Below are 25190 nucleotides of genomic sequence, written 5' to 3' on the forward strand. Positions count from 1 at the left end.
TCCAACCTCGACCACCTCTTTGCTTTTTAAAAGACTCCTCCCTTGTGAGTTGCCTGTTTTTATCCAGCCTAATGGTATTACATTTGTTGAGGAAAATTGAATTGTGTTCTATAAGCCCTGGGGATCGGCCATGGTTCTGCACATCTGCCAGACCCTAATTGATCCAAATTCAGCCATGGACGTTATCAATGACAATCGAATTGGACTAACTTAACTTTATTGTTCTTTATTTTCTTCTTTGGTAAGCAAATCTATCACAGTTTTTTTCTACATGTATATATTATCATATCCTATTTATACTGGATTTTTTTTCCAGTTCAAACAACATTTTGAGGGAAGTTGGAGCTTGGGCGATGTGTAAACAAGGCATTAAGGCATTAAGTCCTCCTTAAGCTAGTACCTGAGGCTAAAGAAGACCTAATCAAACTGTCAATAGAGGGTTTCAAAAGGAAATGTGATGTGGTTTAAAAGGTTATTGAAGTCCCAGTGGAAAGTGTGTTTAATGAAAAAGTTATCTACAGTAGATGGATACATCACAGTCAGAAGTCGTTCAAAGTTAGAAACCATTCTTTAGATTTTCCTTACCTCATTTCTTAGCTTTATGTGAGTTAAAATAAACATGTATTTATTTATTTACCTGTTTTTTTTATGTTTTTTGTATATGTGGTGTAGAATAAAGAAATATTAAATTTGTTTTTATTTACTCGTTTATTTTTTATTATTCGTTTTTATATGGTGAACAGAGAAATATTCATTAATGTATTCATATTTGTTTTAAATTAAAATAGCTTTTTTTTCTCAGCAACAAGAACATAATATGGGTGATTCTTATCCTCAAAAATACTGCAAGTTTAGATAAAAGGTTTGCGCCATTTGTTATACCCCCCCCCAGAAATTTCAGTTCTGCCTTCTGATGAAAGCTCCAGTCCAAATTTGCTGTAGAGTGACTGCAATCTCTGAATGTAATGTATATATAAAAAAATCTCAGTAGAATGTGAGAATATTGAGGTTTTTTATCCAGAAGAGGATCATACAGGAAAAGCTTTGGATCAGAGGAACAACAGACAGGATAACAGAAATCCTGCTATAGCGGTGGTTAATGTGATAAAGGCATCAAGTCCTTGGGGCATAAACAGAGATCTGTATGTTCTGAGAGCAGCTCTCACGTGAGGCTCACTGACCATTTTTCTCTCCTCACGTTTATAGTGATTCTGTTCTTTTCCTTCACACAGTCACAGTTCTGATGCTTTGCTTGCTCTGATTCTGCTCCATCACACGTTTCTCTGCTGGGGCGTCTTTGTCTCACTCTCTGCCTTCACATCTTGTCTTACAGGCACACTTGTCTTTCTGCTGCCACTACTGATGCGTCAGCAAACAGAGCTGAAATGCTGTAAAGTCATCTGTGAATCCAGAGGAGGATGAAGAGGAGAGAAGGGGTATAGAAATGGGGGATAAGTAGGGACAGTGGACGGAACAGGTTTGGGGAGGGTGAAAGCTCCGCCTCCAATTCTAGTCAGAAGTATATATACCCTCATCATGAGCATTACTGTCATATTGTTCTTGGGATTTTAATGACTTTTCTGAGCCATTCTTTGTTAGAGTGGGTGTGATAATACAACTTCAAGGATTTTTTAAAACAAGAATTGAGTGCACAAAATTGAAGAAAAATTTAGCATTTTCTCTAATCCGCACAGGGTCTAGGTTAGACATACAAATGAAGTTATTATGTTGATTTAGGTTCGGGAGCAGAGCGACACCTCAACCACGCTTCTAATTTCACAGCATTCTACTCATACCCCGCTCACCCATCAACCTCAGTTTGCCATGTTCTTTTGACCCCACCCTCTCTTTTCCCCCTGCAGGGCATCATATAATCCATTGTCTGTTCCTCTGTCTCACTACCGTCAACTATTTTCCCATAGTTCCCTGCCTCATTTTTCACGTCTCTTTAAATCTTCTTCTTGTTTTAAGTCCTGTCTGGGGGGGTCCCACGTTGGCTAGGTAAAAGTCAGATCCAGTCTCCTCCTCCCAAGCTTCCAACAGAAAGTCTCCCCAGATGACGCATCATCAACATCCGACGTGACTCATCCCCAAATCTCTTGCTTATTTAATCCTTTATACTCACTTTGTCATGGTGTGGTCCTTGCTAATGAAATGTACATATGTGCATGAGTCCCATCTCATATTTAGTTAAATGTCTACTTTGGAAGTTGCACCTTGACCACATGCTTGTAGCCATCAGCAAGCTTCAGGCATAATTTTGGCCAGTCTTGAACACTCTTATCAGAGACAGTAGAGCTCTTTTGTATCCAGGTTTTAACAGACTAGCTGTTGACTTGAGGAGAAGCTGAATAATTTAGACATGATTCTACTACAGCATGATTTTATGATCACCATGCATAACAACTGGTACAGTGATGTTAGGTTTAGTAGCCTCACATTGACTTGCACATTTACTGTATGCTTGTGGCCATCAATCTTCTGATCAGAATTAGAGTTTATCTAAAGTATTTGATTTCCTGACATAGATGCTTCTTTTATTCAGGATTATGTCCTGCTTCAACACCCAACTGTGTCAAAATGTCAACCATCTAGCTGCAAACTTAATAGAAGTTTAAATAATTTGGAGGTAAGTCTGTTTTACTATTTGATTCCTTTTTGCACAGTGCACCAAAACCACCGATAGTGAAACAGGCCCACATCAAAACACTTTTTTTTTTGTCAATTCAATTCAATTCAGTTTATTTAAATAGTGCCATTTCACAACATATGTTGTCTCAAGGCACTTCACAACAGTCAGGTACATACATTCCAATTAATCCTAACCATTGAACAGTGCAGTCAGATTCAGTTATTTATTCAAACTGGATAAAAGGTTTTTCTATCTAAGGAAACCCAGCAGATTGCATCCAGTCAGTGACAGCAGTTACTCCTCCTGGATGAGCGTGTAGAGACAGTGGACAGTCACTGGCGTTGAATTTGCAGCAATCCCTCATACTGAGCATGCATGTAGCAACAGTGGAGAGGAAAAACTCCCTTTTAACAGGAAGAAACCTCCAGCAGAAGCAGGCTCAGTGTGAGCAGCCATCTGCCACGACCGACTGGGGGTTTGAGAGAACAGAGCAGAGACACAAAAAGAACACAGAAGCACTGATCCAGGAGTACTTTCTCGTACTCGTACTCATTGTCTTCCGCTTTATCCGGGACCGGGTCGCGGGGGCAGCAGACTCAGCAGAGATGCCCACACGTCCCCTTCCCCAGACACCTCTTCCAGCTCCTCCGGGGGGAGCCCAAGGCGTTCCCAGGCCAGCCGAGAGACATAGTCCCTCCAGCGTGTCCTGGGCCGTCCCCTGGGCCTCCTCCCGGTGGGACGTGCCTGGAACACCTCCCGAGGAAGGCATCCAGGAGGCATCCGGTATAGATGCCCAAGCCACGTCAACTGGAGTACTTTCTATGGGAAGGAAAAGTAAATGTTAATGGATGTAGCTTCTTTAGTCGTTTCATCTAGAAAGAAAGAAGATCTAACAGAACCAGTGCAGACACAAGTCCATTATTTGAGGCCATAAGAATATCATCAGTGACTTTCAGCAGAGCTGTTTCAGTGCTATGATGAGCTCTGAAGCCTGAGTGAAACTCTTCAAACAGGTCATTGCTGTGTAAATGCTCACAGATTTGATTAGCAACTATTTTCTCAAGAATTTTAGATAAGAATGGAAGATTGGATATAGGTCTGTAATTTTTTAAGTCATCTCGATCAAGCAAGGTTTCTTTAGTAAAGGTTTAATTACAGCTACCTTAAAAGCTTGTGGTACATATCCATTTACTAAGGATAAATTAATCATATCTAAAATGGGCTGGTAATCAGAGGGAACACTTCTTTAAATAATTTGGTTGGGATTGTGTCTAACATACAAGTTGAAGGTTTAGATGAAGCTAATATTTCTGATAACTCAGGAAGCTCCACAGGATCCAAACACAGATCAGGTTCTACAGTTACTTTCAATGTTGTCTCACTTGCAGAGGATGAAGTAATCATCTTCGGGAGTATGTCAAAGATTTTCTTTTTAATAGAATCAATTTTATTTAAGAAGAATCCCATAAAGTCATGGCTGCTGAGAGCTAAGGGAATGGATGGCTCAACAGAGCTATGACTCTGTGTAAGTTTAGCAACTGTACTAAAGAGAAACCTAGGCATGATGAAGTAACACTATCAACAAAAGAATCAATTTGTGAAGGGGGAGAAACAAAATTATTGCCCTCCATTGTGTTTTTCTCTGATAATGAGGAAATTAAAAGTGGAACAGATTCTTTAAAGGTTGCTACAGCATTTTCTGATAATGATCTACTATAATGAAATTTTCTTTCAGGTGTGGAGTACTCGGTTAAATTAAACTCAAAGGTTATTAAAAAATGGTCAGACAGGACAGGATTATGAGAAAATATTATTATGTCTTTATAGTCAATACTATATGTCAGCACAAGGTCCAGAGAATGAAGACAAAGGTGGGTACCTTTGTTAACGTTTTGAGCAAAGCCAATTGAGACTAGGATAACATTAAAGGCTATATTTAAGCTATCACTTTCAGTGTCAACATGAATGTTAAAATCACCCACTATAATAACCTTATCTGTATTTAACACTAAATCAGATAAAAGGTCTGAAAACTGATATAAAAATTGAGAGTAAAGGTCTGGTAAAGGTCAGTTTATAAAATGTCCGACCAGAGAGGACAACATTCTGGATCACTGTTACACCACCATCAGAGACGCTTATCACGCCGTCCCACGTGCTGCACTGGGCCAATCCGACCACATCATGGTCCACCTGATTCCTGCATACAGGCAGAAACTAAAGCTCTGCAAACCTGTTGTGAGGACGACAAGGAAGTGGAGCAGTGAGGCTTTGGAGAATCTCCAGGCGTGTTTAGGCTGTACAGACTGGGATGTGTTCAGGACTACTACCAACAGTCTGGACGAGTACACAGAGGCTGTGACTTCCTACATCAGCTTCTGTGAGGACAGCTGTGTACCATAATGCACCAGGGTGAGTTACAACAACGACAAACCCTGGTTCACAGCTAAACTCAGAAGGTTAAGACTGGATAAGGAAGAGGCCTTCAGGAGTGGGGACAAAGACATATACAGAGAGGCCAAGTACAAGTTTGGCAAGGCAGTGAAAGAGGCCAAACGACTGTACTCTGAGAAGCTCCAAAACCAGTTCTCAGCCAACGACTCTGCGTCTGTCTGGAAAGGGCTCAAGCAAATCACCAACTACAACCCGAAAGCCCCCCACTCCATCAACGACCGACGCCTCGCCAACAACCTGAACGAGTTCTACTGCCGCTTTGAAAGACAAAGGGACAGTCCTGCAACCATCCCCCACGACGCCCCCCAACAGCTGCAGCCACAATCCACCACCCCCATCTCCCCAACCTCAAGAGGGGCCTTGGCACCTCCAACCCCCACCCTGAAGTTCCCCCCCACCAGCCCCCTACCCACGCCGAGGACGGCTCTTTCCATCCAGGAGAGGGACGTAAACAAACTCTTCAGGAGACAGAACCCCAGGAAAGCTGCTGGTCCAGATTCTGTCTCACCAGCCAGCCTGAAGCACTGCGCTGATCAGCTGTCTCCAGTCTTCACAGACATTTTTAACACCTCACTGGAGACATGTCATGTGCCAGCCTGCTTCAAGTCCTCCACCATCGTCCCTGTCCCCAAGAAGCCAAGGACCACAGGGCTTAATGACTTCAGACCCGTCGTCCTGACCTCTGTGGTGATGAAGTCCTTTGAGCGCCTTGTGCTCTCACACCTAAAAGACATCACCGACCCCCTCCTGGACCCCCTGCAGTTTGCCTACAGAGCCAACAGGTCTGTAGATGATGCAGTCAACCTAGCCCTTCACTTCATCCTCTGGCACCTGGACTCCACAGGAACCTATGCCAGGATCCTGTTTGTGGATTTCAGCTCTGCCTTCAACACCATCGTCCCAGTTCTGCTACAGGAGAAGCTCTCCCAGCTGAGTGTGCCCGACTCCACCTGCAGGTGGATCACTGACTTCCTGTCTGACAGGAAGCAGCGCGTGAGGCTGGGGAAGCACGTCTCTGACTCCCTGACCATCAGCACCGGTTCCCCCCAAGGCTGTGTTCTCTCTCCTCTGCTCTTCTCCCTGTACACCAACAGCTGCACCTCCAGTCACCAGTCTGTCAAGCTTCTGAAGTTTGCAGACGACACCACCCTGATCGGACTCATCTCTGATGGTGACGAGTCCGCGTACAGATGGGAGGTGGACCATCTGTTGGACTGGTGCAGCCAGAACAACCTTGAGCTCAACGCTCTAAAGACAGTGGAGATGGTTGTGGACTTCAGGCAGAACCCAGCCCCACCTGCCCCCATCACCCTCTGTGACTCCACAATTGACACTGTGGAATCTTTCCGCTTCCTGGGAACCATCATCTCCCAGGATCTCAAGTGGGAGCCAAACATCAGCTCCCTCATCAAGAAAGCCCAGCAGAGGATGTTCTTCCTGCGGCAGCTGAAGAAATTCAACCTGCCAAAGACTATGATGGTGCACTTCTACACAGCCATCATTGAGTCCATCCTCACCCCCTCCATCACCATCTGGTACGCCGCTGCTACAGCCAAGGATAAGGGCAGGCTGCAGCGTGTCATTCGGTCTGCTGAGAAGGTGATTGGCTGCAGTCTACTGTCGCTCCAGGAACTGTACACCTCCAGGACCCTGAAGCGGGCAGGGAAGATTCTGGCTGATCCCTCCCACACAGACTCTTTGAGACTCTCCCCTCTGGCAGGAGGCTGCGGTCCAATGATCCACAATGATCACCTGCATTGTTGTATTGCTCTTGCATCTTATACTGCTCTATATTTACTCTCACTCACTTAAAACTGTGCACATATATTTATATTATATTGTAGATATGTTTATACTGTTTAATTTGTATTGTATTGCACCGACTACGCCAAAACAAATTCCTTGTATGTCCAAAAACGTACTTGGCAATAAAGCTTTTCTGATTCTGATTCTGATTCTGATTCTGATTCTGGTGGACGGTACAAAACAACTAACAGAAGTGGTTTTAGTGCTTTGTAATTTGGATGAGGACAACTAAGGATTAAATATTCAAAAGAGTTGTAGCTATTGATTGGTCTGGGACTAATCAATAAATCGGACTGGAAGATGGTTGCTACTCCTCCTCGCCCAGTATTTCGAGGAATGTGAAAATTTAAATAATTAGTAGGAGTTGACTCATTTATAGTGTCTTGTCTAAAAGGGAAATTCCTTTCTACAGAAGGCATTTGGGTTGTTTTTGAGGGGAGCAACATGTTTCAATTGAATTTGAAGGTTTCAGTTTTGGAGCAGGATGTTCTTTCTCTGTTGATACTCTCTTAGTCCATGCTGAATAACCACTTCTGGAATGGTCTTTGCAATACACCAAGCTCAATCCACTTTGTTCATGTGCTTAAAGGCCAGGTATTTAAACCAGAAAACCTACCATTTATATGGGCTTTACCAGTTTTGTCAGTTACAGTGCCTTGTGAAAGTATGCGGCCCGCTTGGACTTTTCAAACGTTTGCCACATTTCAGGCTTCAAACATAAAGATATGAAATTCTAATCTTTTGTGAAGAATCAACAACAAGTGGAACACAATTGTGAAGTGGAATGAGATTTATTGGATGTGTCAAACTTTTTTAACAAATAAACTGAAAAGTGGGTTGTGCAACATTATTCGGCCCCTTTACTTTCAGTGCAGCAAACTCACTCCAGAAGTTCAGTGAGGATCTCTGAATGATCCAATGTTGTCCCAAATGACTGATGATGATAAATAGAATCCACCTGTGTGTAATCAAGTCTCCGTATAAATCCACCTGCTCTGTGATAGTCTCAGGGTTCTGTTCAAGGTGCAGAGAGCATCATGAAGACCAAGGAACACACCAGGCAGGTCCAAGATACCGTTGTGGAGAAGTTTAAAGCCGGATTTGGATACAAAAAGATTTCCCAAGCTTTAAACATCCCAAGGAGCACTGTGCAAGCAATCATATTGAAATGGAAGGAGTATCAGACCACTGCAAATCTACCAAGACCCGGCCGTCCCTCTAAACTTTCATCTCGAACAAGGAGAAGACGGATCAGAGATGCAGCCAAGAGGCCAATGATCACTCTGGATGAACTGCGGAGATCTACAGCTGAGGTGGGAGAGTCAACAATCAGTCGTACACTGCACAAATCTGGCCTTTATGGAAGAGTGGCAAGAAGAAAGCCATTTCTCAAAGATATCCATAAAAGGTCTCGTTTAAAGTTTGGCACAAGCCACCTGGGAGACACACCAAACATGTGGAAGAGGGTGCTCTGGTCAGATGAAACCAAAATCGAACTGTTTGGCCAAAATGCAAAACGATATGTTTGGCGTAAAAGCAACTCAGATCATCACCCTGAACACACCATCCCCACTGTCAAACATAGTGGTGGCAGCATCATGGTTTGGGCCTGCTTTTCATCAGCAGGGACAGGGAAGATGGTCAAAATTGATGGGAAGACGGATGGGGCCAAATACAGGACCATTCTGGAGGAAAACCTGTTGGAGTCTGCAAGAGACCTGAGACTGGGACGGAGATTTATCTTCCAACAAGACATTGATCCAAAACATAAAGCCAAATCTACAATGGAATGGTTCACAAATAAACATATCCAGGTGTTGGAATGGCCAAGTCAAAGTCCAGACCTGAATCCAATCGAGAATCTGTGGAAAGAGCGAAAGACTGCTGTTCACGAACGCTCTCCATCCAACTTCACTGAGCTCGAGCTGTTTTGCAAGGAAGGATATGCAAGAATGTCAGGCTCTCGATGTGCAAAACTGATAGAGACAAACCCCAAGCGACTTGCAACCGTAATTGCAGCAAAGGGTGGCGCTACAAAGTATTAACGCAAGGGGGCCGAATAATATTGCACACCCCACTTTTCAGTTTTTTATTTGTTAAAAAAGTTTGACACATCCAATAAATTTCATTCCACTTCACGATTGTGTCCCACTTGTTGTTGATTCTTCACAAAAATTTTTTATTTTATATATTTATATTTGAAGCCTGAAATGTGGCAAAAGGTTGAAAATTTCAAGGGGGGTGAATACTTTCGCAAGGCACTGTATACAGCCAGAATTATACAAAAGTCTTACTGATGCTTTACAAAGTGTGTGGTTGGACATTTATCCAATTATCAGTGGCGTTGTGTGTATTTCTATAATAATGTGAAGCTCATGTTGATGATGATTGTGTGTAAACCTTTGTCCTGATCTGTATTTTTATAGTGAGCATAGAAACATAACATATGTGCATAGATAACGGTTTGTCATCCAGGGTAACATCAAATAACATCCCTGACTCCCTCTATTAATGCCTCTCCAATAGCAGTGACCCACTTTTGGACTGTCATGATCCAGTTTTTAGTATATTGTGTGAACATTTTCCCAAAATTTGCAATTCCTTTTGCTGATAGGACAATAAATAACATTGTGATAAAGTGTGATTTTTACAGTGATCAGATCACCACTCTAACTCCTATATATGTTCTTTTTAACCTTATATATGGCCTTTTTACCCACGCATTTCTCAAGGTCCATAAAAAGCATAAAACACAAAATCAGAATGCATTTCCCACAACCAATCCAACCATCTCATTCTCTGGTTATATAAATATTTCAACAACGCACACTCTCAAAGTGCTCTAATCTCCACTTCTTTCAGTATGAATAATGAATGCAATAAAAACTCACACCACTGCCCTTAGTATTGCCTCAAACTGCCCCTCGTCTGATCTGAATATCAGACCCCAGCAGTTGTGAACTGAATTGGATAATTAGAGAAAAGGATGAGTAGAGAGTTTTCAGAGAAGTGGGGTTGGAAAAAAGGGGTGAAACAGACTGCATCAGAAATATGACAGGACACAAAGAATAGAAACTGGACCACTTAGTCTGGAGGCAAAGTAAATGAAAGGACAAGTGACAGAAGGGGAGAAAAATTATCCTTCAAGGGACAAATGTGTTCATTGTCCCAATGGAACTAGATTAAGTTTTGTTCCAGACAAAAATACCAGATTGTCATTGAACCTTCTGAGGAAAGGTGTATTTTTTATTTAATTATTAATATGGATTTGACTGAGGACTGCATGGTGACGTAGTTGGTAGTACTGTTGATTTGCAGCAAGAAGAGCCTGGGTCCGACTCCCGCTTGGAGTCTTCCTGCATGGCGTTTGCATGTTCTCCCTTGCATGCGTGGGTTCTCTCCCGGTACTCCAGCTTACTCCCACAGTCCAAAAACATGTCTGTTATTTTAATTGATGTGTGCATGGTTGTTTGTCTTGTGTGTCTCTGTGTTGCCCTGCGATGGACTGGCGACTTGTCGAGGGTGTACCCCGCCTCTCAACGTGGACCACTGGAGATAGGCAGCAGCTCCCCTGGGCCCCTGTACAGAAGAAGCAGGTATAGAAAATGGATGGATGGATTTGAGTGTTCTAAACTCACTTGTAAGATTGATTGTGGTCACAAAGAGAAAGCTAATGGGTCTGATAGTGTTCTGTTGGGAGGAAAAATACTTTCAGTTTAATGGTTATATTCAGTAGCTGCAGTTGATGCAGTGCTGGACAAAAGTCTGCACACACTTATAATATTCATGGAATATTATATTGCAATTCCTGGCTTTTAATAATTCATTTGAACAGTTGTCTTTTTTTGTGCTGATAATGTAAGATACAACTTCAGCGTATGTTAAAAATAATAATTTCACAAGTTTGAATTTCTTAAAATAATTATTTTGGATAAATGCCCAAGTTACAGTGAATTCCCACAGTTTTGTATATGTCAAGAAGCTTTGGGCATAATTCTGAATGGATATCTCACCATTCTTCTGGGCATGGCTGATATAAACTGGTCTGTTCTCTGGCCCTGTGATGGACTGGCGACCTGTCAAGGATGTAGGCACCTAGCCAGCAACCCCCACTCTGCCAACTCAACAGATCTGCCACTACCATGTGCAATATTAGCTTTCTGCTAACCATAGCATTTCGTATGCCAACATCTGACCAGGGTACCTTCTTGAAGGCTTTTGCTATTTTCCCTACTTGGCTTGTGGAAAAATGCAAACTTGAATTATTATGGCTTTCTTCAACATTGACTTTGTTTTTACCACTTTTGCATAAAGACTAGATATGTCAAGCTAATGTGTTACACTAATAGCTGTCCTGCTGACAGATATGTCCCACCTGTGCTATAGATCTGCGAAGCTCCTCCAGAATACCCATGGACTTCTTTTCTACTTCTCCCATTACTGCTTCCATATTTAAAGTTTAGGGTATTGTTTTATATGCTAACTCTGATTCATATTTCTCCAGAAAATGGATTTCCCCAAATGTGTCATTTACCTGTCTGGTGTGTTCCTTGGACTTTGCGATGTTTATTGTTCACTTAGACCATCACAGAACAGCTGGATTTATTCTGACTCTGTTTCTAATTGGGAGATTTTATGGGTATAGGTAAGGGTATGGTATGGGTAAGTATGTAATTCTTATAAATCTTGCAGTGGTCTTAACATTAATATAAATATGCTCCTATACAGTACTTGACTGAAATGTTTAATAATAACTACAGCAGCAATAACAATAATATTTCATTGTAATATAATCAACTTATTTATTTAATAAACAATGACAATATGTCTACTACCTATAATAAAATAACAATTGTTACTATGGGTGCACTGATTGTGGAGTTCCAACCGATCACCGATTACATTTCTTTAAAAAGCTTGACCTGCCGATTCCAACTTTGGCCAATACCAATTTTTTTTATAACCGACACTGTCAGGTGTTTTAAGGTCACAATACACCTTCAAAGTTCCAATTTTATTTTATTGAAAACATTGAACAATACCCATGAAATAATACAAACTTGTTTTAACTGCACAGGTGGCAGTGTTCTCAAATATAAATGAAAAGTTTAGAGCATTGCATTTCCTTTAGTTTTCAATTTCACCTTTTAAAAAGAATCAAAACTTGCACAATAGGTTAGACAAGTAGATAAGGTTGATGGATAAGATTAGTTTCACATGTAAGTATCGGCTGATCACCGATCTCCTGAAATTAAGGATCAATCAGCCGGCCGATCGATCGGTACATCCCTAATTATTACATATTCCATAATTAGCATGTTTTTATATAATGATTTGATCTGTTTGATGTTTGGACATTGCTTTAGTTCATATTCAAGCTGTTCCGGAGTTTAACTCCAAGTACTGAAACACAAAAACTCTTTCTACCAGTTCTGATACAAGTTTGAAACTGATATTCACCCCTAAACTCATAAACCCTCTCCCTTCCCCAGAAGAGTTCTTGAATGTTTTCTGGTAGTTGCTTATTTTTGGGCTTTAAACAAAATCAGAACTGTCTGTATTTTCACTGTGTCAACAAATTTTAATGATTTTGATCTCATAAATTTTTTTTAGTATGTTCCAGATAACTAACCTTTTATGTATTGTTATTAGTGACTGTAGTAGTTTTATAATTGTTGCCCCAAACCTCTACACAATAACTTCGATTGGGTATAACCAGAGAATTGTACAGAATGTGGGATCCCTTTTGTTATGGGGCTGACTTTACTTTATTCAGCAGACAGATGCTTTTTGATACTTTACCTTGAACATATTTAATATGAGTTTATCATCAATAATGATGCCAGTAAATTTAATTTAATGTGCTCCTTCATTGCTGACCCTGTTTACCTGTATTTGAATATCTGTACATGACCAACATTTCCCAAATATCCTTATGTTAGTTTTGCTCAAGTTTAAGGACAGTTTATTTTCATCAAACCCTGATTTCAATTTGTTCATTTCATTTGTTACATCCTTTAATAGTTGTTCAACATCATTTGTGTTGTCATCAAATAGTACAATTTTCATTATTTCAGATATTTTACATAAATGATTTACATTCATTCTGAAAAATTTTGGCCTAAACAGTGAACTTTGAGGAACCTCATAAGCAATGTCCAAGCATGCAGAACAAACATCTACCAACTTTACATACTACTGTCTGCCTCTCAAATAATTTTAACTCAGTTCAAGACAATCCATTAAATCCCATATAATTCCAGTTTATTTATTGATAAGTCATGACTGATTATGTCAAATGTCTTCTGGAGGTCCACAAACAGCGGTTTTCATATCAATCGCAGCTGTTATTTATTCTACTGTTTTCAAATGGGCTAGAGTTGTTGAACATCTATATCTGAAACCATATTGACTTTGATTAATCAACTTTTTTTTTTTTTTTTCTTTCACAATAATTCCAGTCTATTATTAAACAGTTTTTCTGAAATATTTTACATTCGTGGCAGTAGAAAGACAGGTCTGTAGTTAGAGAAGAGATGTTTACTCTCGTTTCTGTGTATTTACTCCACCGACTTTCCGTTCAGGCACTGTGACCAACCTCCCCAGGATTTCAAGCGCAGCTTTAGTCTCCACGCAGAATCGGACGTCACTCTGCAAGATTCGGCAATTAATTGGCCAACGCGGAAATAACAGCAACCGTGCATAAACAGACGCCTTTATTATCGGATAACTATTTGCAGGCGCTTGCTTTTCCACAACAAAAGCATAAAAAAGCCGGGCACCTGACATGCGGTAAGAGGATAATACACTGAGAGGGAAGCCGGAGGAGATCCAGAAAAGAGACAGGAAAGCGGGATCTAAGCCGGGCTAGAGAACCTGGAGCGACGCTACTACAAAAATATGACCTCGACCTTCTAGGATGCTGCCCGAAAGTGGTCGTTATGGAAGAAATGGCGAAATTTCCCCCTGTTACTCATGCTGTTTCTCCAGCGCACATGTTGCCCAGGCTGCTGGTGCTACTGATCAGATCATGAGGATGTTTGCGTAGGAGTGTTATATTTTTCTGCAGATCAGTCTACACGGTTTCAACAACTCCAGTCGAACGGTGGATGGACATCTACGCTGCTGAGCACATCTGTCAGATATAACGTCGTAATCACCGGAAACCGGTGCGTTTTATTTACGTTTGGAGCCGTTTTTTTCTTCTATTCTTTTTTTTTTTTTTTTTTTTTATCTCCTGCCTGGAATCGTGCAAAAGAAACTAATGTTTTACATCTTAAGAGAGTGTGAGGGAAACTGGTCTACTGGAAAAGATTAAGGAAATAACCCTGGACCTTTGTATCTTATGTCTGGATTTTTGTCATTTTGACGAAGGACAGGCAAAGAGGATTAGTCCCAGTTAGGGGTTATTTTTGCTTCCAATTTAGAATATTAACTCTTCCATAAGCCAAGGCAACGATTTTGTTCTTATTTTTCACTATTCTTCCAAACTGAGTTTTTGGCCATTGCTCTGAATATTTTGTGACTGAAGTCAACTAGGAGCGAAAACTGCCCTGGATGTGACCCGAAGAATTCATCTTATCTCTGAAGGTAACTCGGCATAGATAGATAGATAGATAGATAGATAGATAGATAGATAGATAGATAGATAGATAGATAGATAGATAGATAGATAGATAGATAGATAGATAGATAGATAGATAGATAGATAGATAGATAGATAGATTGAGGGACAGTTCAGCACCATGGACAGAGCCACTTACTTGTCCTTTTGAGTGTTTCCACAGGCTTTGAAGAAGCCATAAACAATATCAGTGACATTATAGGCCTAAGCAACAGATATAAACAGATGGGAGGGTGAGCATAAAGGCAAGGGACAGGTTTCTGCACTTTCTATGAAGCACTTGCTGCCTGGCCAGGCACGCCACATGCTGACAAAACCGCATGGCTTGTGAGCCAGAACTTCTCTCACCAACTGTTAGGCACGGTTGCAATCCAAACTGTTCAACTGAGGGTATTTTTAGTCAGGCAGAGTGGAAATGCATCTCGGGCAGCATGAATGTTGCTTAAAAACAGAAAAAATGAGACAAAAACATTCCTATAAATGTTGGTAAAATGACAACACAGGTTTAGAGGGAGTTGGGTGGAGCACAGGGTGCAATCCACCATCGCCTGTTTTTGGAAACATCTTGATACATAAGGTAATGACTGATCTGGCGATGTCAGCCAACAAGCAAATTTGGAATGACTGAGATGCAGTTTATATGTTAAAAGACATTTTTAACATTAAAACTAATATTTTCCTAAAGACTCCAAAATGTCCTGCGGAGAGTTTGTAGACTCTAGACTCTAGCTCCCCTTGTGGTGATGGAGCACAACCTAAACTTTACACTTTAAAAAAAGGGTTAGGGTTAGGGTTAGCCTAACCCCTAACCCTAAGCAGATTTTTTTCATAAGCAAAAGCAAGAAAATGTTCTTAGCTGCAATGCTGCTCTAGGAAAGGACATAAGTAAAAACAACACCACTGAAATCAAATTCTTCGTTGCTTTTTCTAATTATGTACAAGATACCATTAGCAATACAGCACAGATACCTCTTATAGGAAGTTAGAAAAGTAAGTAGTAAAAGGATGAAATGTTTAAGGTTAAGAGATAATACACATAAAATACAATAGGCCCCTTTTATTTGTTATCAATAGTTAAAAGATAGAAACAGTGTGCAGTGTTCTGCTGACCAATATGTGTCCTCCTTATGCCTTATGAGATAATTTTATAATCTATTCATGTTTTGTTTTTCCCTTCTTCAATGTGGCCATAAAAAAGATACTATAATTATTGTAATATGGAATATTAAATATTACCTTTGCTAAGGACATTGATTTAACCTGTGCCCCAAACAAAAATGATATTTAGCAAAATTATTTAGCATATGAAGCAAAATGTTTGCTTCATATGCACCTCTCATCCACATGCAAACTGAGTTCTTGGTGCGATTTGTAAAAGCTATTTTTTAAGAAAGAAATCCAGATATTGAAAATTTGGTATTAGCCCAGTTTGCACATACCCATGATCACTTTCAGGGCTAGAAATCAACAACAATGCAGCTGTTTTTTTTAATGTTTTTTACATGCCTCACTTTGTCTTGAACCTGTTTCCATTAATGCAAGCTGAAAAAGATAATTGACTAAAACAAAAGGGTAAACAGAGTCAAAGCAAGCATTAACTACAATTGTTTTGGGAGAATCTTTTAAAACACTTTCAACAGTGCTATAGAAATGCTCTGGATCTTCATTTAAATTTTCAATTCAGTTTATTTATTCAAATTAAAAATATATGTCATCTCAATGCACTTAAAATGTCAATCCAATTATGCAGACAGACTGAAAGTCAGTTACATACATTCTAATTCGATCCTAGTTATAAAACAAAGATGTCAAGTCCAGCCTATTATTTATTTATTTGCATGTGTCTGCTGACTTGGGCTTTGAGAAGAGAAAGCTTCATGTTTTAATGTTCTTGTCGCACACTACTGGTGCAGCATACGTAATACAGCATTGTTAATGGCAATCCCCCAGTATGGGAGCAATTTTTTAAGCTGGAAATAAAATATATAATTTAAAAATATATATAGTCAGAGTAGAGTCATCATAGCCTGAATCTTGGTAATTTATTGCCACCATTGTAAAGGTTTTTCTAGCAATAGAAAATGTTGCCTGTGAGTAAGGTTTTCCAAATACCTAAAATCATATTCTACAGCCATACCACCCTTTATATGCAGGGGTATTTCCTTATTTGATTCATAGAGAGATTTTGAAAACCTGTTAATGGTGCCCAGACCCCTGAAAAGAGTTGTCATCTTGCATCCCTGCATATTGTAAACTAACCAACAAGTAATTATAACACAGAAAGGCAAAACACATCTGCAGCATAATAAATATACACCTCTGTCAATTTCAGGTTTTATAATCTACAATAGTGGCATCTGGTAGCCACTATTGTAGCTAACCTTCTTGGTCTTGGTATTACTATTGGGAAAACATTCAACCATAACTTAAATTCACTGATCTCAAATCCCTTTAGAAAAATACATCAAATCTGTGGTAATGAAAGCAGTTGTCACATGTCATATGACTCACTGCAATGCATTTCTGGAGTGCTTTTGGCTTTACAAACTTTAATTTGAGTGTGCATCAAGTAAACTGATTTGACGTTTTTGATTATTTATTATGTGATATTTTCTCCAATTTGTTAGGAAACTCCCTACTGTTTTTTATTAATATATGTGCAATTCTGTTGCTCCACAGTTGGCCAAAATGGTTTACATCTCTAATGTTTGGACTAATATGATCTTATCTCAGAATCAGAACAATTGAATATTTCTGCAGGAAAATTACGTCGGTATTGCAGCTCGGTTCAAGTGTTTAAATGAAAATGTGAAACAAAGAACAATAATAGAATACAATGGAAAAACAATCCGTAAAGAATGACTATAATATGATAAAACTAAGTGAGAAATGGGGTGCTTCATTTAGATTCAAGTAAGAACAACACTATGTTAAACTGATTAAAAATAAAAAAGATAAAACATTGTGAAGATTAGATTACCAAAAACAATAAAAGGCAAGGAGGGACTTGTGTTCCTATGACTCTCAATGACCCTCAGATCAACCTTTGCTCTCTCTTTCTCACACACAGACATACACTTATGCTTTACACACATTTGATTTTTTTCCTTCGAGCATGAATTGAAGATGTTGTGTATCTGCCTCCTCTTCTACCAGCTTCTAGTCTGTTCACCAGGACAGAAAAAAGGAGTCGAGGGAGAGAGGAAAGCTGGAGGACAAGCAGAGAGGGGGAAAACACAAATTGCAAGACAGATGTGTAATTAGGAAACGTCAGGAGGGGATGTGGAGAAGAATAAAGAAAGTTTCAAGAGTGTTAATGAAAAATTCAAGTAATGGTAACATATTCAGCTTTTTTGTGTTTTTGTTTTCCTAACTGGGTTTAGAAATCAATCTAGTGTTTGTAGGGAGAGTGGAGAGGATGGATTTAACCTAGGGGGGAAGGGAACATGGCTGCTCACTGATCATGTTAAACAGTTACCGCCCACTCCTTCTCCTCCCCTCCTCCACCACCCATCTCTTGTCTCCTCCCCCTTGGCACCACGCTTTTCCCCCTCGCAGCTACACCCTGACGTGCTCACTTGTGCACGGACGGATGTGCTCAGACCCCCAGAAGTGACCCACACACAAGCACGTTTGTGCAGAGAAGCTATTGGTTGGCTGACCTCATCCCACTGAGTGATTGTTAAAAAAACTGATGTTTACTCCAAAGGGAGGAAGGGATGGAAAGCATTCAGTCAGAGGGCCTGGAAAAACAGTCTGTTTTCCTGCATCCTATCCCTGTTGAGTCTCCTCTTTTGCATCTTTGTTGTGCACATTTGATATTAGTAAATAATTTGCCAAAATGTATTTGGTTATCCTAATCCTTTGTTTAATTTGAGTAAAAATACAATTTTCATAAATATAACCCTATGCTATGAATATTCTAGTCTTATAAAATGCAGTCAGGATGAAATCCTAAAGCCTTAATAAATGCACCAAAGCCTATTTTTCATTTTCCAACATTTCCAGCATGCAGAATTTCCCTCAGTTAAATGAAAATTAAAAATGGGTGCATGGATTTTGCAACCTTTATTGTAATATAAATGTTTATTGCTGCTTGTTGCTGTATTTCATTATGATGTGAAACTGAATTGGACTACTGGAATACTTTGAAAACAACCCTTCTGATAAGAAAAATAAACTTAAATCACAAGACTAATTTACATTTTTCATGTTTTTAATGCAGGGCTTCTTTGTGCACATAAATGCATATTACACTATAAATACTAAAGGGAGATAATATATTACTCAGGCTAAGTTTACAATTTTGATTGAATTATACCACATTAATTTAGAAAACGCCCAGGGGTATTCTCATTATTAATTTCATGGCCAAAAAATCTTTTTCAACACTTGTCAGAAGAGCCCGTGGTTTCTAGATATAAATCTGAGACATAAAAGTCGCAAATGTCAGCAAGGCCCCATTTTTGGAAAGAGATGTATTGAGAAGAAAGTAGAGGATAAAATAGATAGCTGCAGAGGCGTGTTCATTAAAAAAAACCATGTAATCCATAAACGTCTCCCTTTTAACTCATCTCTCATTGTTGTCCTTTGTGGTTAGCATGTGAATCTTTTTCTTTATATGCTTAGAGCAAGCTGGGGGAAGTTGGTGCAAATAAAACTACTTTTAAAGCATAAACCACCCACTCAAAAACTGAAACTGTAATAGCAAAATGTCAGTCTGTAATAGAACTGTAGTCATAGAAACTGAAGATCAGCTCATACTGTTGCTCATGCCTCCTCTGGAGCGGTGACCATTAGTGGTAACAGCCGAGCAATCAGCAGATTTAAGCTTTGAACACACGCCCCTCAAACATTTCCACTTTTATATTTTGTGCATCCATTTTTTTTCCTTCTGATTCTACTTTGTTTTGAACATGTTCCAAATGGCATTTTTCCTTTCAGGCTTTCTTACTTCTCTTTCTTAGTGTTTTTTTTCTGTTTCTAGGTTTCATATTTTTTTATAAATACAGTGCATCATGTAGCCTTAATTTAAATCTAACTGCAGAATTAGGTATGTTTTTGCAAACTGATTTTTCACATCCTATGCAATTTTGCATGAAACATTTTACAAGTTGTAGGCCTACTTGTAATAGTAAAGCTGCTGTCACTGCACACTGTTTCTTATCCTGCCATGTATTGTATCTAAACACATTGTACATGTGTCTAAACGTGAAGAAATACAGCTGATTTTGCAAAAGGAAAATGCAGAAAATTTAACCTAATCCAGTGCAATGCTGTGCGGATGCTCTGTCTTCACCTATAATGATTGTCTTGGCGTGCCAAACACTTGATGTGGCTGACATGGATGGGGAATTATTTTTGATTCATCTTTTGATTAATTCACGCCCAGAATATTTGACCACTTGGTGGCACTCAGACCATGTATAGAACATAAAACTATTAGAGACAATCAAATGATCATTCAGTATGGAAAAGAAAAAAGAAATGACACAAAATCAGCATACTCAGTCTTTACATAGTGTGCTGAATATTCCACATCTTTCATCCCGATACACCTGCAATATACATGCATCCAAAAAGATACACGTGTTTATATGTGATATGACTTAATGTTTCACCAAATGCATGTAATTTCTTTATGTTTCTTTCCATATAAAACACATTCTTTGACACAGGCATATGTGGCAAGATAAAACAACAGTTGGACATTATCTTTAACTTTACTTAGAATATTAACTGGGAGCTGGAGTTTTGTCATGTTAAAATGCAGTACAGAAAAGCTTGGCCAAAACAATATTGGATATGCGACATGATCCAGCCTAAATTAAAAACATTAGAACTATTTGCCCCTCATAATTTTTATGGATGTTCACTAGTATTTCCTAACTTTTCTTTTCTTTTCTTTCAAACTCTACACATTTTCATCCATTGGTGGCTGATGCAAGGTGATGCAATAGTCATGCTAATATGCGACTTGGCCTTCAGTGCATTACCTATTGTTTCACTACATTTTTTCTTGCAGACATCCAGGTGTATGCGCGCAGATTACATACTGTATGCATACATACAAACATTCAAACGAAGCATCCATTATGAGGGCTTTGTGATCAGGTTGCATGTCCTTGAGGTAAAAAGAGAACCAATGAGTGAATCTGCAAAATCATCCTATCTAATTCTCAGCCTTCACCCTACAGACAACTCACCAAGCCGATGTGTCCTTTTTTCCTAAAAGAGTTTTGCAGCACATTTAGGGAAAGTTTCATTATTTAAATTGCCATAGAAATTTTGTGTGGGCAGTTTAGGAAACTTCCATTAGGTTACTGAAAAGTGTTGCAAAAATATAGTGCTGCACATTGTTCTTACTTCACATCAGTTCACAAGTTGCCAGAAAGAAATAGATTTTCATATCATAGTACTTGTTTCACCCACACTCTCAAGACACAAAGCCGACTCTGACAGATGTGGGTGTACTCTTACTGTTAACCATAAACTTTGTTTGAAAATTGGTGTACTCTTACTGTTAACCATAAACTTTGTTTGAAAATTTGACAACTTTTACATGCATGTTTGCGTAGACGTTAGGAAATGGGTTATGGGTCCAAAGCATGGCATGACCTGTGGGGTGTGAAATGCAATAAATTCTTCCTGAAAACAGCAATTGGTTCGTTCACATCAAATGGCAAGCCTCGCTGAGACGCATAGTTCAATTTGGAGTTGTAAACAAATCAGAATTGAACAGTTTGGTATCTTATAAACGAATTACAAAGTGTTACATTTATTTGAAGGCAGTGATTAAACCTAAGCAGTGCAATGTAATGAGAGTGAAGGATGGAAACTGTTTCTGTGCATGCTTTGGATCACACTTTTGGTGTGATGTGCTAATCTATTAGTAAGTGTCAAAACAACATACTTTGTTTAGTCAGTTTTCAACATTTTACACTTAGTTTTTATATAGCAGCTATAAATTATAAAGCTACTAGTTTATTCTCTGAATGCAGTATTTCATCAGGACCAGATTTGACTTATAAACCACCAGGAGGATCTTTTATGAAAAATCATAAATTTTGTATTCTGCTATTTGGAGATAACAAAGCTGTTTTGCTTTTGTCTGTTGCATTTCTGCAGAACTGAATCCACACAACCCAGTTCTCTTTAAATTTAAAACGTTGCTTGCAGTTCTTGTGTTCTTGTCAGTAAAACTGAGTGAATGAATCTGAAATATAGGCTTGTCATTGTAAAGACTGTTTCTCTTAACACCACAGAATATTGTTATTTTCTATTTACCCACGTGTCTTCACATGATTCACTTCCATTTACTATGTTATATAAAAGTGTTCAATTACTATTTATTTCTGTTATTTTTGACACAGTAGGCTGCACGGAAGAATAGTTGTTAACACTATTACTTTGCAGCAAGAAGGTCTCGATTACAAACCCCAGCCTGGGATCTTCTGCATAAAGTTTTGTGTCTAGGTGTTAACTTCTGTTACCATAAATAGGTTTAATGCCAGTCTAAAGCCACATGAGACTAACAAACCTGAACTTTGCCTTATTGAAACAAAGTTTAAGAGTGCTGTCAGTCAGGACTATAGCAACTTTCCTCAATTCATCAACTGTGATGCTGAAAGGAACTGAAATACCTCAGATCCCACTGCAGCCCCTGGTGGTGCCAAGATTATAACCTGTCGTTTCCAGACCAATGGTGTTATTTGCACAGCAGAGGGTAGAGCATTGTGAAACAGAGGGGAGGTGCAGGAAGTTCAGAGTCAGACTGACAAAATGTGATTACATGCAATTATTCTGAGATGATTTGAAACTGAAAGCTTTTTTTTCCCTCGTTTACTATTTGGAGTTACAGAACATGACTGACTTTTTTAATTCAATGTATTTGGTGAAAAGAACAAAAAGGAAACATGAGATTTTGTACATTGTTTGATGTACATAGATGTCCTAAAAGTGATCAAATATGCTTTAACTTTCCTAGGCTTACACAGACATTTGGGAGTTAAGTGACTCATAAAGTACCCTAAGTTTAAATCTCTTGTAGTTTCAATATTGTGTTAACATGGCAAAGTTCATCCATAGAGTTTGGTGAAAGCAGGTGATATTTATAGATGATTTCCAGGGCCATGTGACATTTTTTATATCCCTTAACCTTTTCCACCTTTTTTCAAAGTTTTTTTTTATATAAAAATATGAAAAGTGTAACATGCATTTTATTTAGTCCCAATTACTCTCATAACTCTAATTAAAATCCAGCCAATTGCCTTCAGAAGTCACCCAATTAGTAAAGAGAGTCCACACGAGTTCAATCTAGTCTCAGTTTAAACATTGTTGTTCTAAAGGCCTCAGAGGATTGTTGGAGAAAATTAGTGTCAAAACTAAGAATCACCAGGCAGGTCAGTGGATATGGTTGTAAAGGAGATTAAAGCATTGGTTAGATTAGAAAATAATATCCCAATAAACCAATTATCCAAAACTAGAAAGAGTGTTGTGCAAAGCAAACCTGCAAAGACTTTCACCCAAATATGCAGACCAAAGAAGAAGAGCATTCTAAGCGTTACCTTCTGGCCCATGGTATTTTTCATGGAGCTGCAGCGATTAAAAAGCTCTGGTCCTAAAATTGACACGGCGCATCACCCTAAACACACCAACCTAGAGTGAAACATGGTGATTACAGCATCATGCTGTGGGGATGGTTTTCTTCACCATGGACAGGGAAGCTAGTTAGAGTCAATGAGATGATGGATAGAGCTAAAGGACATCCTGGAAGAAAATCTGTTAGAGGCCACAAAAGACTTAAGACACGAGTAGAGCTTTGCCTTAACACTAAACTTGCAGCCAGAGCAACAACAGTTTACATCAAATTCAGGTGTGTCCCAGTCAAAGTACAAACATAAATCTAAGTGAGGATCTGTGGCAACACTTAAAAATGATTTGTTCACAGATGCTCTACATCAAGTCCTGTTAAACTTGAGCTAATTTACAAGTAAAAATAGGTAATTATTTCAGTCTCCAGATGCACAAAGCTGGTAGAGACATACCCCAAAAAACTAGAAACTGTAATTGCAGCAAATGGAGTGTTGATTTAGAAAGGATAAACAAGCTTCACTTCCTTAAAGATTTTAACTTAATAACAAATTAACAGAATTTAACACACTTCTCCAATCAAATACATTAAAGTTTGTGGTTTTACAGAATGCATAAATGCTTAAAGAGTATAAAAATAGTGATTATACAGGTTTTACAATTTATTCACATTTTAATTAAGATATGTTTTAACTCTTTAATCAATATCAATAGTTTCTCCATTAGGGTATAAAACACATTTTCTTATTAGAAAATAAATGCTTAAACATTTTTCAGACATTTTATAGTTGATCCTAAAACTTTAAGAAGCCTTAAGTATTTTTTTATGTTGTCATGCTCCTTCTGTTTCAGTGCAGTTATCTGGTGAAGTTTATGTGATTTTCATTCTTTGTGCTCCTGAAAGTGGATTGGGACTAAACTAAGAAGCCAGGAAAGGTATTTATCACGGCATAAAGGATGTTTTTCGACACCGAAGAGGGCAGACATGCTATATTGCTTCAGTGCATGCACAGCACATTTGGGGTTAAAGCACTGGACTTAAATCAGCCTGCAATTTGTAAAGAAGAGCAGCAAGGTCATTCAGATGGATGAGAGACATTTAGTGAGCTGTATAATTAAATGAAGAGACCCTCAGGTCTCTTCAGTGCTATATTCATTCTAGCCAAAAGCCATTTTTATGATATATCATTTGCAGAGGAGCACTAATTACAGAAATGTTTCCTGGGCAATAATGGGACACATGTGGAGGATGAAAACACATTTATAGCTACTGTTTTGTTCTTTAGCTACAACCCCAAATTGTCCGTTTCTCACTTGTATCTGATTCAAGGTCGACGTGAGCAGTGTGTCAACCTGGTTTTACTAGAGGGATGGGGTAGAAGGGATTTACCCCCCTGGCACTCTTCATCTTAGTTGTCATTATTCTTGGAGATGGGTCCAGGGACACAGAAAGATGGCAGAGTAGTATGCAAGGACAGAGTGAGTCAGAAAGTGAGAGTCAAATAATACACTATAGTTGTTGCAACCAGACATCGTGATCTAGATAAGACTAATATGTGAAGGCTTAAGGATGACTTTTTCACCCTATTAGATGAATCTTTTATTCAGTCTATAAGAAAAGAAGATTAAATTGAGATTATTAGAAGCTATCTTTTCTATAATATTTAACTTAAATACCATCTAATTTCCAGTGTACCATTCTTCTTTTCTTCTTGGGATACCCAGGTGCAGACAATCCCCCATTATGTGTATTCTGATTGCAGAAAATAAGTGTTGCCAGTAAACACCTTCTGTTGTTGAACTATCAGGTAGATGTAAGTATTGTTTTTCTTCAAAGAAAAAGGAGTAACTCCTTTTGAAAATAACTTCAAATACTAATTTGCTTATCTAAGAAGATTAGTAAAAATCCCATGCTTTCAAAGAGAAATAAAACAGCTTTTTCTGCATTTGAGATTTATACCGAACTTTTTAAACTCAAATTACTGCTGCAGTAACTGGAGTTTTTCTTTTGATTTTTAAATGTCATAATCCAAGATCACCATGGTTGTGAGAATTTATTAGTTTGTTCTTGCACTGTGGGAA

General features: G+C 38.8%; 1 protein-coding gene across 3 annotated transcripts in view; it reads left to right on the forward strand.

Annotated features, from left to right (window-relative positions):
• The first annotated feature begins 13486 nt into the window (after positions 1–13486).
• fam163ba (family with sequence similarity 163 member B, genome duplicate a) overlaps positions 13487–25190 on the forward strand; it is a 35989-nt gene continuing 24285 nt past the window's right edge. Inside the window, exon 1 of one of the 3 annotated variants that reach the window (XM_047372883.1) lies at positions 13487–14061. The gene's annotated coding sequence lies outside the window, so the exon portion shown is untranslated. Of the gene's footprint in view, positions 14483–24837; positions 24923–25190 lie in introns of those variants that run through there. The other 2 variants (XM_047372881.1, XM_047372882.1) reach the window with 2 other exon arrangements.

Source organism: Girardinichthys multiradiatus, chromosome 8 (assembly GCF_021462225.1).
Source record: "Girardinichthys multiradiatus isolate DD_20200921_A chromosome 8, DD_fGirMul_XY1, whole genome shotgun sequence".
NCBI lineage: Eukaryota > Metazoa > Chordata > Actinopteri > Cyprinodontiformes > Goodeidae > Girardinichthys > Girardinichthys multiradiatus.